Genomic DNA, 13,098 nt, shown 5'->3' with positions numbered 1-13,098 from the left:
AACAAAATAAAAAAAAATTATATGTGGGGGTCAATGCATTTTTTTTAATGATATTTTTCACTTTTATGAGTATAACATCATTAAAATATCATTTATGTGTGAATTTGTTCACGTCATTTAAAACTGTGTAATTCATAGTACCTATAACATGACATTACAGGTTAATGAGTTTGATTGTGATAATGGGGCGATCTCTTAGCCGGTGGCATGGCATGAATGACTGTACGTCGGTGATGACAGTTCGTGCATTTACTTCTGCTGCGAAACTTTGACTTAACTCTCTTAGAAATAAATCTAGACCGTTAAGATCTTAATCACATAATTATTTTCTTTTTCACACTGAAATGTCCATTTTCGTTCTCTGGAGTGGTGTAGTGTATCGTCAATACAAGAAAAGATCCGTAATTATATATGTCTTAAATGCACGAAGCCTAAGAACATTTTTGTTGTTTTGGCCTTTGGGTGATGAGTACTGGATAGACGATCGGCGTAATAACATTTTTTTAATAATAAAATGTTTTGGTTAGTTGGAGTAGTTGAAGTCTTGAAGAGCTTCAGATTGATGGGTTGTCTGCTTTTATTGGTGGCCTTATTTTCTTGGTTTAGGGTCTATTTCCTGCCAATTGTTGACGCGTGGTTACGTGTGGGATTCTTGCATTCCAGTATGGGTTTGGCTAGCTAAATATTCCTAATCTCAGGACTATAATTTACCACAGTCGACGTAGTTGAGATACTTGTTCATACCTCTTCTGACATAAGAATTTAGTGAGAAATTTTTTATGTTGTATATATTGAAAATGATAACTAATATATGAAAACCAGATTAATTATGGATGTGAACTCTTGATTTTTTTTTTTTTTTTTTAAATTAGGCATCTCCAACCTAACGTTAAGCGTCACGCCATTTTGGTATGGTGCTACAGTGCTGCGCAAAATTACTATAGTACATTACTTTTTTTTTTTTTTTTTGTTAAGTTAATTTGAGTATTAAATTTTATACGAAAGTTCACAGCAAATTTGTTTATTTGTATTTAATTTAATTTGATTATTATTATTAATAATAAATTCATAATAATGATATAATATACCCAGAGTGGTATACTCTCGTACAAACTATTCACGATCCACGTGGTCCCAAAAAAAATTATTTGCAATGAAACAAGAGGGATGTAGAAAAGATGTGGAACGTGCGTTTGGAGTTCTCCAATCGCGATTTGCAATTGTGGCAGGACCGACATGTTTTTGGGATAAAAATGTATTACATGATATAATGACTGCGTGTATTATTATGCACAACATGATAATCAAGGATGATCGTAATGTTGTGCATCGATTGAGAATCAGATGGAAGCGTCAACTCCCGAAATTGAAATTGTCGTAGATGAAAATGTCTGATTTCGAAATTTTCTTACTCGACATAAACAAATCAAGGATACAGAAGCTCACCATGCTCTTCGAAATGCATTAATTGATCATTTGTAGGAAGAACATACTAATTCGGAAAATTAAATTACTATCAATATGGAATTTTACCTTTGTGTTGTTATTATTATTATTTTTTTTTTGTATCATTTTATATTAGATGTAATGTTTTTCTATATTAAATATAATGTTTATTTGATTAAATAAATACTTAATTTTATTAAATTAGTATAATTTTTAAAATAATAATTATTTAATAAAAATATTATTCTTAATATTTAATTAATATATATATAATTAATAAGTAAAATAGATTAATTGTTGATTATTATAGTAAAAAAAATATATATTTTAAAATTTTTTTTTTTATGTAATATTTGATATAATGGATCGGAGGTATAATAGTATTTTACACTGCAAATTTGGTGCAAAACGGTTGGAGATGGTCTTAGGCGATATCAGTCGTCCTTATCTGTTTAAATATCTGTTTCGCTACACCTTGAATTCTCTGGCATTATCCTTTGAAGTACAAGTCTCACTCAATTCTCAGTCAGGTAATCAATTTTCATTAGAAGCTGCAATTTTTGGTTAAAAAATTGATTGAGGCCGGTTACTTTAAATGTCAGTGGCCCAACTGTCACTGCTTGATCGAGATTGTTTAGATGCTGGCCGTCTCTTAATTCCCAGCAACCAATTTTCCTGCCAACACCTTCCAAAGAATTAATTATCATAGGCCTAAGACCAAAGGATCTCTTTTATCTTATATTACTTGCCATCTCACCTGCATCACCTTGACTATAAGCCTTATAATCTTATATATGGTGACTGGTGAATCCAGCAATTTTACACAGGGAAAAGAGAGAATTTTTAGATCTAACGAGATCTGTTAACAGTTAAAATGGGGAATATATATCTATCTACACATTGAATAATTGATAGAAGCTTTTAGGTTAGGTGGATGTAACGTTCACCATTCACCAACCTCACCAATAATTTGCATTGGAGTTATGATGCTTGCAAGGGAGCCCAGGACTACGAGTATTTTGTGAATAAGAGTTGTAAAGGTTATTGATCATTATCGGTTCATTGAGAAAAATGTTTCCCAAACTAATAACAGAGACGAATATTCAGAAATTTTATCAAATGAATTTAATTATATATAAGAACTAAATTAATCATATAATTTGCCAATCAAAAGATTTTTACTATAAATACTTTTAAACCATTAAATATAATAATAGCATAAATAAAATAATTTAATATAATATAGGTTAACACCAATTAGGAATTATAATATTGATGTAATTGATTTTAAAAAACTGTCGGTGATTTAATTGAAAGAAAACTGTGTGTGTGTATAATGTGACCAGAAATTCTCTATATATAAAATCACAAGGAACAAAAAAATTAAAAAGAGCACTGTAGCCTTCTACTATTATATATTCATTGAATACAGATAGCAGATTTTAATGGATGGCTGCCTAGCTACAAGCCTACAACTCATATTTACATGTATCGATCTGACACAGTTGAAAGTTTATGTCGCCATTGAACATTTTTTATTTTCTTTTTGGTTTTTGCTACTACATCGGATCCAATTAATGCCGTCTGTTAGTTGTTACAATGTGAAATCACGGCAACACTCATACTTCAGGTGTGTAGCTGCAACCTCATTTCAAATTCGTTAAAGTAGTTATAAAAGAAAAAAAAAAAAATCGCCTTGACCCAATTACCCAGTTCCTGATCCATGACGCTCAACGTACGAAGGCGATAGAAATTAAAATCAACTTACCAACACTACCTAAGGAGAGGCACCAAACACTTGAACTATTGCAGAACATTGAACTCGAACTCGATTGAGAAATTATCCCCCGAGCCGAAGTAGCTAGGGTGGTATCAGTTGCCTGAGTAACCAATAATCATAGCGGGCAGATTTTAAGCATGAAACTGGACTTTGCCTAAGTTTCATATAATGAAGTACATTCGAAGGCTTGGATCGAATTCATATATAGGACATCTTGTTATTGCCCATGTAGGACGAACTTAATTATTCAGGAAAAAACTTAAACCTCAGTCTTGGTTAAACTGATCAAGCTACTAGCTAGTTGGACTTCATGACTGGAATGATAAAGTTTGGTAATATATCATTAGTTGACTTCCCAATGATCAGATTAAGAAAGGTGACGTGACTAAATCAACTCTAATTAGTGCATTAATCGTGTTCAAGTAATAAAATAATGAGTTTAAGTATCAAAATAAATATTCGTAATTACCTAAAAATATTTACACGTTATTTGAGAAAATAAAATTTTAGATTGTAAAGCTAATGGATTAAAAATAACTAAATTAAACAAATAAATAATATGAAGAACTTTACAATATTAATGAAGTTATGGTACAAATTTCCCCATAATTATGCTTGACAACTACTCTTAATACTCGTTTGTGCTATGAATTGGTAGGATTCCTCTAAAGCCAATTATCTTTATTCAGGTATAACATTCAACTTAATACAGATCCATATTTGGTTACTCTGAAATTAATAAGCATAAATTCATCAATCTCTTATGACTAATTCGCCTTATTCGGTTATGAATTAGATGGACCACAAATTAATCCTAAAATCTCTATTCGATTACTTCTAGTTTTAATACGCTGTGCAATGTTATTCCAATAAAACAATTATGAATATGAATTAAGCAAAAGACCCTAACTTCTCTATTCGAAACATCATCAAGGTAATTGAATCAATCTAACATTCATAAAACATTAAACTTAAACTCTTGCACAAATTCATAAACATAAATATGGTATTAAGAATAAAAATTGTTCAAAACATAATTAGGATATCAGAGCCAAAGTTCAGTTGAGTTGAGTGTTTGACAAACAGATGAGAAGTTAGAGTCGATAACTATCTCTAATACAAGCATGACCCAATATATGGGCTTGACCCAGAGGAGGAATATTGGAACTCACACCGACTAGGCACGCTTAAGCCTACTAGGTGAAAAGAGGGGGTAATCAAGGTGGGCCTCACTCCTCACCCAAAAAAGCCTTGTTGAATGGAAGGATTACCCCCTCTTATAAACTAGTAGGCTTGAGCATGCCTAGTCGGTGTGGGATTCCAACACTCCCTCTCACGGTCAAGCTCATATGTTGGGTCATGACTGTTATTGGAGGTAGTTGTCGGCTCTAACTCCTCACCTATTGGTCAAGCACTCAACTTAACTGAACATGGGCTCTGATACCATGATACAATTTGAGTTGGGCCTGACTCCTTATCCAATAAGCCCTTATTGAATGGGATGATTACCCCCTCTTTTAAATCAGTAGGCTTGAGCGTGCCTAATCGGTGTGGGACTCTAGCACTCCCCCTCACGGTCAAGCTCATATGTTGGGTCATGTCTGTCAATGGAGGTAGTTGCTAGCTCTAACTCCTCACCCGCTGGTCAAGTACTCAACTAAACTAAACCTAGGCTCTGATACCATGATAGAATTTGATATGGATCTGACTTCTCATCCACTAAGGCCTTGTTGAATGGGGGGATTACCCCCTCTTATAAACCAATATGCTTGAGTGTGCCTAGTCGGTGTGGGACTCCAACCTTATTGGGTGAGGAGTTAGGCTCACCTCAAATTCTATTATGATATTAGAGCCCAGGTTCAGTTGAGCTAAGTGTTTGACCAGCGGGTGAGGATTTTGAGCCAACAACTACCTCCATTAACAAATATGACCCAACATATGGGCTTGACCGTGAAAAAGAGTGTTGGAGTCCTACACTGACTAGGCACACTCAAACCTATTGGTTTATAAGAAGGGGTAGTTCTCTCGTTTAACAAAGGGTAATGCTATGGGTACTAACGAATTTTACTAACTAGTGTACTAACTTAAAGGATAGTACGGGTACCATACGCATAGTATGGATACTATATGTGATTTTAACAAATGTTAGTATACTGGTTAGTAAAATCCGTTAGTATGTACAATATTATTCTTATTTTATTATCAGCTGTGAGTGGTATTGTTGCAGGGAATTACGATACCAGGTGAGCTCCATTTTCCTCAAACAACATTGTTTCGTGATAAGAGTTTACTTGTCATCCGCAACAACTGAAGTTAGGTTGTGCTCTCCTGATGTTTTCCTCGACTCACTTGTAATGATGGGACCTTGGTTTGGTTTGGCCCCATTTCAATCATGATCATCACTGAAAACTTCAAATTTTCAACCACCATAACTTTGCATAATCCAATTGTTTATACAATCTTCTTAAATTCCTTTCCTCTTTCATCAAATCCCACTATGCTTGATCTAATTCATGATATTTTTATGAAAAAAAAAAAAAAAATACTGTTATTGAGCGCCTTCAGACACTCAACTCTTTCATCTTAAGAGAATTTACATGTATTGTTTTTAAATTAGGCATCTAACCTAACGTTAAGCGTCACGCCATTTGGTATGGTGCTACAGTGCTGCGCAAAATTACTATAGTACATTACTTTTTTTTTTTTTTTGTTTTAAGTTAATTGAGTATTAATTTTATACGAAAGTTCACAGCAAATTGTTATTGTATTTAATTTAATTTGATTATTATTATTAATAATAAATTCTAATAATGATATAATATACCCAGAGTGGTATACTCTCGTACAAACTATTCACGATCCACGTGGTCCCAAAAAAAATTATTTGCAATGAAACAAGAGGGATGTAGAAAAGATGTGGAACGTGCGTTTGGAGTTCTCAATCGCGATTTGCAATTGTGGCAGGACCGACATGTTTTGGGATAAAAATGTATTACATGATATAATGACTGAGTGTATTATTATGCACAACATTGATAATCAAGGATGATCGTAATGTTGTGCATCGATGAGAATCAGATGGAAGCGTCAACTCCCGAAATTGAAATTGTCGTAGATGAAAAGTCTGATTTCGAAATTTTCTTACTCGACATAAACAAATCAAGGATACAGAAGCTCACCATGCCTTCGAAATGCATTAATTGATCATTTGTAGGAAGACCACTAATTCGGGAAAATTAAATTACTATCAATATGGAATTTTACCTTTGTGTGTATATTATTATTTTTGTTTTGTATCATTTATATTAGATGTAATGTTTTTCTATATTAAATTAATGTTTTTGATTAAATAAATACTTAATTTTTAAATTAGTATAATTTTTAAAATAATAATATTAATAAAAATATTATCTTAATATTTAATTAATATATATATAATTAATAAGTAAAATAGATTAATTGTTGATTATTATAGTAAAAAAAATATATATTTTAAAAATTTTTTTTTATGTAATATTTGATATAATGGATCGGAGGTATAATAGTATTTTAACTGCAAATTTGGTGCAAAACGGTTGGAGATGGTCTTAGGCGATATCAGTCGTCCTTATCTGTTTAAATATCTGTTTCGCTACACCTTGAATTCTCTGGCATTATCCTTTGAAGTACAAGTCTCACTCAATTCTCAGCAGGTAATCAATTTTCATTAGAAGCTGCAATTTTTGGTTAAAAAATGATTGAGGCCGGTTACTTTAAATGTCAGTGGCCCAACTGTCACTGCTTGATCGAGATTGTTTAGATGCTGGCCGTCTCCTTAATTCCCAGCAACAATTTTCCTGCCAACACCTTCCAAAGAAATAAATCATAGGCCTAAGACCAAGGATCTCTTTTATTATATACTTGCAATCACCTGCATCACCTGACTATAAGCCTTATAATCTTATTATGGTGACTGGTGAATCAGCAATTTTACACAGGGAAAGAGAGAATTTTTAGATCTAACGAGATCTGTTAACAGTTAAAATGGGGAATATATTATATCTAACATTGAATAATTGATAGAAGCTTTTAGGTTAGGTGGATGTAACGTTCACCATTCACCAACCTCACCAATAATTTGCATTGGAGTTATGGTGCTTGCAAAAGTGGAACCCAGGACAGGAGGATTTTGTGAATAAGAGTTGTAAAGGTTATTGATGATTATCGATTCATTGAGAAAAATGTTTCCAAACTAATAACAGAGACGAATATTCAGAAATTTTACAAATGAATTTAATTATATATAAGAACTAAATTAATCATATAATTTGCCAATCAAAAGATTTTACTATAATACATTTTAAACCATTAAATATAATATATCATAAATAATTAATTTAATATAATATAGGTTACACCAATTAGGAATTTAATATTAATGTAATTGATTTTAAAAAACTGTCGGTGATTTAATGAAAGAAAACTGTGTGTGTGTATAATGTGACCAGAAATTCTCTATATAAAATCAAAGGAACAAAAAAAATTAAAAAGAGCACTGTAGCCTTTATATTATATATCTTTGAATACAGATAACAGATTTTAATGGATGGCCGCCTAGCTACAACTCATATTTACATGTATCGATCTGACACAGTTGAAAGTTTATGTCGCCATTGAACATTTTTTATTTTCTTTGGTTTTTGCTACTACATCGGATCCAATTAATGCACGTCTGTTAGTGTTACAATGTGAAATAATGGCAACACTCGTACTTCAGGAGTGTAGCTGCACCTCATTTCAAGCTCGTTAAAGTAGTTATAAAAAAAAAAAAAAACGCCTGGACCCAATTACCCAGTCCCGATCCGTGACGCTCAACGTACGAAGGCGATATAAATTAAAATCAACTTACCAACATACCTAAGGAGAGGCACCAAACACTTGAAGAACTATTGCAGAACATTGAACTCGAACTCAGAAATTATCCCCTGAGCTAAAGTAGCTAGAGTGGTAACAATAATCATAGCGGCAGATTTAAGCATGAAAACGGACTTTGCTAAGTTTCATATAATGAATTCTATTGTCTCTCTCTTTCTGAGTGGAGGTGAAACTGGGAGGATGGAATGATGAAGAGGTAGCGCCAGGTTTTAAATGTGGGCGTTGAAGGGTGAAATTACGTGAATAGGTTTTTTCCGAAAGGGTAGAAATTAGAATGAACAGTTAAGCGACTTAACGATTATATTATTATATCGCCTAGTTTGACCTTCTGGTCGTCTGACATTTTTATAGCTTACCTTAAATTCATTTATAAATATTGAAATGTGACAAATATTCATAATAAAATGATAATACTACTGTACCCGAAATATTAAAATGAAACATTATATTATATCACAATCATAATTCATGCATGATAAAAATACTTTTTTTAATATGTATACTTCCTCATCGCTATGCTTATAAATTAACGTAACAACAAAATAAAAAAAAATTATATGTGGGGGTCAATGCACTTCTTTTAATGATATTTTTCACTTTTATGAGTATAACATCATTAAAATATCATTTATGTGTGAATTTGTTCACGTCATTTAAAACTGTGTAATTCATAGTACCTATAACATGACATTACAGGTTAATGAGTTTGATTGTGATAATGGGGCGATCTCTTAGCCGGTGGCATGGCATGAATGACTGTACGTCGGTGATGACAGTTCGTGCATTTACTTCTGCTGCGAAACTTTGACTTAACTCTCTTAGAAATAAATCTAGACCGTTAAGATCTTAATCACATAATTATTTTCTTTTTCACACCGAAATGTCCATTTTCGTTCTCTGGAGTGGTGTAGTGTATCGTCAATACAAGAAACGATCCGTAATTATATATGTCTTAAATGCCCGAAGCCTAAGAACATTTTTGTTGTTTTGGCCTTTGGGTGTTGAATACTGGATAGACGATCGGCGTAATAACATTTTTTTAATAATAAAATGTTTTGGTTAGTTGGAGTAGTTGAAGTCTTGAAGAGCTTCAGATTGATGCGTTGTCTGCTTTTATTGGTGGCCTTATTTTCTTGGTTTAGGGTCTATTTCCTGCCAATTGTTGACGCGTGGTTACGTGTGGGATTCTTGCATTCCAGTATAGGTTTGGCTAGCTAAATATTCCTAATTTCAGGGCTATAATTTACCACAGTCTAAGTAGTTGAGATACTTGTTCATACCTCTTCTGATATGAGAAATTTTTAATGTTGTATATATTGAAAATGATACCGAATATATGAAAACCAGATTAATTATGGATGTGAACTCTTCAATTTTTTTTTTTTTTTTAGAGTAAACGACATATTCCCATGTAAGGTTTAACGAAATCTTAAATTGGTACCTCAAGTTCCATTTATTCTAGATTTCCACTCTTAAAATAATACTGTTAACAATTTTTAAGGTAGTGAGGATGCAATTATCATAATGCCCTTAACCTACATTAATAAATTATGTTTTAACCCCTAAATTACTAAAATTATAATTAATCATCTTATTTTGAAATTACTTCAATTACACCCTCAATGACTGCGCATCGTCTCGGTTTTCACCGGATCTGGGATGTTTCCGATGGCGGCGAACCCCCTGGACACCTCTATCACCTTCCCCATCGTCCGTTGTCCAAAACCCCTCTGGTTCCCGACTCATTGGGCCCTCTAATCGTCGACGCTGTTAGGCTTAGGTTTCCGTCGTTCTTCGCTGGATTCTGATTGATTCCGACGACGAAAATCCAATTGGACATCTCCACTGCAACCAGCGTCTCCAAATCTACAAAATCCTTATGTCCCCAGCAATCGTTTAGTGGCCATTCGCCGGTGGAGACCGACAAAAACTAGTCGCATGTGGCAGCTGTCGTGGCTGGCAATCGGTGAGTGATGAGGGGTTGTGAAAGGTAAGGTTTTGTAGAGGGGAGAATGAGGGTTCGAATGGTGGTGACAAGGGTGATTTTTTGTGGAAGAATCGTCGAAAAAAGGCAAAAAACGTCGACAATTATGTTGGCTAACATGTGTCGACAAGGGCGACAAAAACTAGTCGTATGTGGCAGCTGTCGTGGCTGGCAATTGGCGAGTGATGAGGGGTTGTGAAAGGTAAGGTTTTGTAGAGGGGAGAATAAGGGTTCGAATGGTGGTGACAAAGGTGATTTTTTGTGGAAGAATCATCGGAAAAAGGCAAAAAACGTCGACAATGATGTTGGCTAACATGCGCCGGAGCTTTATTTGGGGCGGCGATTTGCTAATGTGCACCTCTTCTGTGAAATGACCAATTTACCCCTAAACTGTTATATCTAACCATTTTCTGTTATTTTAAGGGTGAGAATCTGAAATAAATAGAACTTAGGGTATCAACTTAGGTTTTCGTCAAACTTTGGGTGGGAATATGTCGGTTACTCTCTTTTTTATTAGGTGATATCAGCCGTCCTCACATGTTAAAGTCCTTATTTGTTTAAATGCCTGTTTCTCTACACCTTGAATTCTCTGGCATTATCCTTTAAAGTACAAGTCTCACTCAATTCTCGATAAGGTAATCAATTTTCATTAGAAGCTGCAATTTTTGGTCAAAAAATTGATTGAGGCCGGTAGAATTATATAGATTTCTTTGATTAACGACAAGAGATTTCAAATGTCAGTGGCCCAACTGTCACTGTTTGATCGAGGTTGTTTAGATGCTGGCCGTCTCTTAATTCCCAGCAACTAATTTTCCTTCCAACACCTTCCAAAGAATTAATTATCATAGGCCTAAGACCAAAGGATCTCTTTTATTTTATATTACTTGCAATCTCACCTGCATCACCTTGACTATAAGCCTTATAATCTTATATATGGTGACTGGTGAATCCAGCAATTTTACACAGGGAGAAGAGAGAATTTTTAGATCTAACGAGATTTGTTAACAGTTAAAATGGGGAATCTATATCTATCTACACATTGAATAATTGATAGAAGCTTTTAGGTTCGGTGGATGTAACGTTCACCATTCACCAACCTCACCAATAATTTGCATTGGAGTTATGATGCTTGCAAGGGAGCCCAGGACTACGAGTATTTTGTGAATAAGAGTTGTAAAGGTTATTGATCATTATCGGTTCATTGAGAAAAATGTTTCCCAAACTAATAACAGAGACGAATATTCAGAAATTTTATCAAATGAATTTAATTATATATAAGAACTAAATTAATCATATAATTTGCCAATCAAAAGATTTTTACTATAAATACTTTTAAACCATTAAATATAATAATAGCATAAATAAAATAATTTAATATAATATAGGTTAACACCAATTAGGAATTATAATATTAATGTAATTGATTTTAAAAAACTGTCGGTGATTTAATTGAAAGAAAACTGTGTGTGTGTATAATGTGACCAGAAATTCTCTATATATAAAATCACAAGGAACAAAAAAATTAAAAAGAGCACTGTAGCCTTCTACTATTATATATTCTTTGAATACAGATAACAGATTTTAATGGATGGCCGCCTAGCTACAACTCATATTTACATGTATCGATCTGACACAGTTGAAAGTTTATGTCGCCATTGAACATTTTTTATTTTCTTTTTGGTTTTTGCTACTACATCGGATCCAATTAATGCCGTCTGTTAGTTGTTACAATGTGAAATAATGGCAACACTCGTACTTCAGGAGTGTAGCTGCACCTCATTTCAAGCTCGTTAAAGTAGTTATTAAAAAAAAAAAAAACGCCTTGACCCAATTACCCAGTTCCCGATCCGTGACGCTCAACGTACGAAGGCGATATAAATTAAAATCAACTTACCAACACTACCTAAGGAGAGGCACCAAACACTTGAACTATTGCAGAACATTGAACTCGAACTCGATTGAGAAATTATCCCCCGAGCCGAAGTAGCTAGGGTGGTATCAGTTGCCTGAGTAACCAATAATCATAGCGGGCAGATTTTAAGCATGAAACTGGGCTTTGCTTAAGTTTCATATAATGAAGTACATTCAAAGGCTTGGATCGAATTCATATATAGGACATCTTGTTATTGCCGATGTAGGACGAACTTAATTATTCAGGAAAAAACTTTAGTTAAACCTCAGTCCTGGTTAAACTGATCAAGCTACTAGCTAGTTGGACTTCACGACGGAATGAACAAGTTTGGTAATGTATCATTAGTTGACTTCCCAAGGTGATTGACTAAATCAATGTTCAAGTAATAAAGTGATTAAGTTTGAGTATCATCTGACAGAGATCAAAACAAATATTCGTAATTATCTAAAATTATTTACACGTTATTTTAGAAAATGAAATTTTACAGTGTAAAGTTAATGGATTAAAAATAACTAAATTAAACAAATAAATAATGTGAAGAACTTTACAATATTAATGAAGTTAGGGTACATATTTTCCCCTAATTATGCTTAACAATTTCTCTTAATACCCGTTTATGCTATGAATTGGTAAGATTCCTCTAAAGCCAATTATCTTTATTTAGGCATAACATTCAACCTAATACAGATCCCTATTCGGTTACCCTGAAATTAAGAAGCATAAATTCATCAATCCCGTACGACTAATTCACCATATTTGGTTATGAATTAGATAGATCACAAATTAATCCTAGAATCTCTATTCAATTACTTCTAGTTTTAATATGCTCTGCAATGTTATTCCATAAAACAATTATGAATATGAATTAAGCAATAAACCCAAACTTCTCTATTCGAAACATCATCAAGGTAATTGAATCAATCTAACATTCATAAAGCATTAAACCTAAACTCTTGCACAAATTCATAAACATAAATATGGTATTAAGAATAAAAATTGTTCAAAACATAATTAAGGTATCAGAACCCAAGTTCAGTTGAGTTGAGTGTTTGACCAACGAGT

The sequence above is a fragment of the Pistacia vera genome, unplaced genomic scaffold (assembly GCF_008641045.1).
Source record: "Pistacia vera cultivar Batoury unplaced genomic scaffold, PisVer_v2 Contig284, whole genome shotgun sequence".
NCBI lineage: Eukaryota > Viridiplantae > Streptophyta > Magnoliopsida > Sapindales > Anacardiaceae > Pistacia > Pistacia vera.
Note: the sequence above shows the minus strand (reverse complement) of the source record.